The following is a 3,879-nucleotide window of genomic DNA, read 5'->3' as shown; positions in this document are numbered from 1 at the left end:
CTACAAATGATTGGCGTTATTATCATGTCTCCTTCTACCCCGCATACCACCCGAAACATCCTACACCACCACAAGCACCACGCTGCCACGCAACCCGCCATACCCAGCCTACCCACGACCCTACTCCTCAACTCCGGACGACAATTCCCAACAGCAAAAACAGGGAACCTATCCAATTGCCGCGACGATATTGAGCTAGTGCTGGTCCGAAATTACAACAACAACGCAAACCCAACAACACAACCACCACTAACCACCATTCCTAACGTCTGCCACCACCACACGCTACCCAGCCACGGTCCTTACACTCGCCCTAACCACCACACGCTATTCCCCATACACGCTGGTCGGACTAAATCTTTTCGGTAACTTGTCGTTAGGAGCACCTAGACCAAAACACAATTTATAGCTTCACAAACAACTCTACAATTAGTAAAGAGGCAAGTAAAGGTCGGATCCCAAGGGACGGGAATTGAGATGAGATTTCTATTACAACTAGCGGTGTCTTAGGGGTGTCACAATTTGGGTTGATGTAGAAGGTCACTAAACTAAATAGTAATGAAAGTAAACAAGCAAGATGAATTGAAAAGGTTTGTAAAAAACTGATAAAAAGCACTAGGGTATCATGGGGTCATAGGGGATTCGTGGGAATTGATCATACAAACATGTTCTCAAATTATAAGCAAGCAATTATTATTGTGATGGATTGAGTTGGGTTATATCTTACAATCCTAGGAAAGTTTGGGTCCCGGAGCCGAATCGATTAGATTGTACAACACCTACAAGTCGACTTAGCCTTCCCTACTCAACAACATGCATGGTCTAATGAAACTCGAGTTGGTTTATGTCTTACAAGTCTCATTGAATAGATAGGTGATGGGTAAAAAATGCAAGGATTCATAGGCTCGCATTTCATCAAACATAACATGTGCATGAGTTGAGATCATAACAAGTAAGAAAATAAACCATGAAAGCATATTAATTTAAGCATAAATCATTCCCCATGTTGGTTTCCCCTAATTACCCATTAACCCTAGCTATGGAACTACTCACTCATTATCATGTTGAACATGCTAGCAAGGTTGTCAATCATACCAACAAAGTGAAACATGATGAATAAATGAAAGTAATTAGCAATAATTAAAAAGGGATTAAGAGAATTATACCTACTAATGATTCCAATAATAAAGCAAAGAATAAAAGAAGTACTTGATGCTTGATTGAGAGGTTGTCAATCTCCCAATAATAACCCAAATAATCTTCAATTACCCAAAATAAAGGATGAACAAAAGAGAGATTAAGGAAATAAAACTTGTATTAAAACTTGAATAATTGTTGATTACAAAATTAAAGAGAGATTTGATTGATATTAACTACACTAGAGATTGCTAAGAAGAACATGCTCTTCTAATTAGACAAATGGAGTATTTATAGTGGGGATTAGGTGTAGGATTTAAGGTTAACTAAGGGCTTAAATGACGATTAAGTCCCTACTTAGGGAAACGCCGGTATTTTTGGAAGGATGGGCATCTTTCTTGAAGCTTGAAGAAACGAAATTGTGCTGCCTTGGAATCCGTGCGTCTTAGGCACGGGACGGCCGGATTCGAGAATCTCTGCCCGGGCGTCTTGGGGAGAAGACGGGCGTCTTCTGGGGTTGCTGCCCGGGCGTCTTGGAGTGAAGACGCACGGATTGTGAAGGTGGAAGACGGGCGTATTCAGGACAATCCGCACGGATTGCTGGACAGTCACTTTTCTTCTTCTTTTCTTCCCTTTTCTTCATAAAATCCTTGGGGATTTCCTCGGGGATGCAAGGATCTTTCCTCATCATTGCCCATCTACTATAGTATGTACAAAGGTCTTCTAATCTTGTCTCTCCTTGATGCTTGGTCATTGAATTCAATCAATTTAGTCTCGTTTTGCCATGAAAATGCAAGGTTTGCACTCCTTTCCTATCAAGGACACAAAACCTCAAAGAAAATGCAAAACAAAGAACTAAAGACAATAAATGACCCAAATATGCACTAAAAAGCATGGGAACAAGGCTAATTCGGGGACTAAATATGCTTTAATTATGGTCACATCAAATATCCCCAAACCGAACCTTTTCTCGTCCTGAGTAAAGAGGTGACAAAGACTAGGACCATTATTTTAAACTAACCTAATAACATAGCCGATATGAGACAATTAGCGGGTCTCACTCCGCCCCTTCAACTTACAACAAGACAACCATGAGGTAGGATGCCTTCTTGCAAGGCAAGGTGGGTCTTGCCAAAATGGCGACACATCCAAACATTAAGCACACAAAATCAAATAATGGATGCATCTACAAAAGAATAGCCACTTTCCTCATCTAAGTGGCGGAAATTATCTACAAGGGAAGTAATTCAAAGGTACACACTCCTTCATAGATGCAATTTCTTCAAACTACTAAGCCTAGAAGGATACCAATAAATCACCTCCAAGTTGTGTCAAGCTAGGGTACCTTTGTCCTCAATCGTTAAATGCTTTTGTCAAGAATAGACTCCCTATGGTGTTAGAAACACTGGAGGATCGCGGAATTCCTCCTCTTGCCTAGACTAGAAGAAGGGTCGTCCCCTCTCTACCATGCACAAAAATGGATACGATGGATAAAGGGATCAATAGATATTTGAGTTTCACTTTGGGAGTTTGCTTTCATTTTTGTTTTTCCCCCCAATTTCATGTGGCATATAACATTTAAGAACACTTTCTTGCCATTTCTTTTGATTTTTGGCATTTCAACACTTGACAACTTTCTTTGCATTTGTTTTGAACATTTTCAAAGTCACCCCATATGTAGTGAGGGTGGCTTATATTTGAAGCTTTAGGAGTTCTATTTTTGCTCCTCTTTTCATTTGATGCATTTTTGCAAACTTTCTTTCACTTAAATTTCATTGAACTCAAATTGATTTCTTTTTGTGCCCATTCCCTTTTGATGATATAAATATGGTAGAACATGGATGATGGATGGATGGATGCATGGTTTCAAGGGTCACCTTTGGATAAACGGTAGCCAAGGAGTTATCACACCACAAGATACTCTTGACTAGGCCTTAATCCATGGGTAAAAGGATACTAGCATGATGCATCCTAGGGTGTTTTACAAATATTCTAACAAGCAAAGTCTTAAGAAGAAAAAGCATCTACTAGGGCCTATATACACTTGTCAAGCTTCCCAAGTAGACGGTTTCTCAAATTTTTTCTAACATGCAACTATATGCCATGATGCAACTAACATATACATCCTAATGCAAATGATTCTACCAACTAATATGACATATAAACTAAATGCACGTCCTAAGTTCACATTGTTATACCGCATCAATCAAAATAAAGCCACATAGTCATTAACATAGAGAGGAAAAAGGATATTGGAAAGATCATACCATGCGGTCTTCAATATCCTCATGTCTCGGATGTGGCGTAGTCGATCAATGTGAACAAGGGTAAAACAAACACAATATATACAATAATATATACACGACTACACTACAAAGGAAATGAACATGTTTTTGGGTTTTCAACTTTTCAAATTTTTATGGTTTTTTGAAATTTTCAAATTATTTTTGGATTTTTGAATAATAGTTAAGTTAGAATTCCCCATCCCCACACTAATATGGGCATTATCCTCAATGGCCAAAATGATGGGAAATCATGCAAGCATGATGCATGAATTCTACACTAAATGCAAGCTATACTAATCTACACTACATGATGCATGGTTTTTTTGTTTATGACGGAGAGGATAATTTTGATTACCTCCCGTTGTGTATGTATGAACTTCCCCAAACCGAGTTAGACATTATTGCTAATGTCCTAAGGTTGGGTGTAGTTCATGCACACATGATGCAATGCATGAAA

Source organism: Silene latifolia, chromosome X (genome assembly GCF_048544455.1).
Source record: "Silene latifolia isolate original U9 population chromosome X, ASM4854445v1, whole genome shotgun sequence".
NCBI lineage: Eukaryota > Viridiplantae > Streptophyta > Magnoliopsida > Caryophyllales > Caryophyllaceae > Silene > Silene latifolia.
This window is presented reverse-complemented; position numbering follows the sequence as displayed.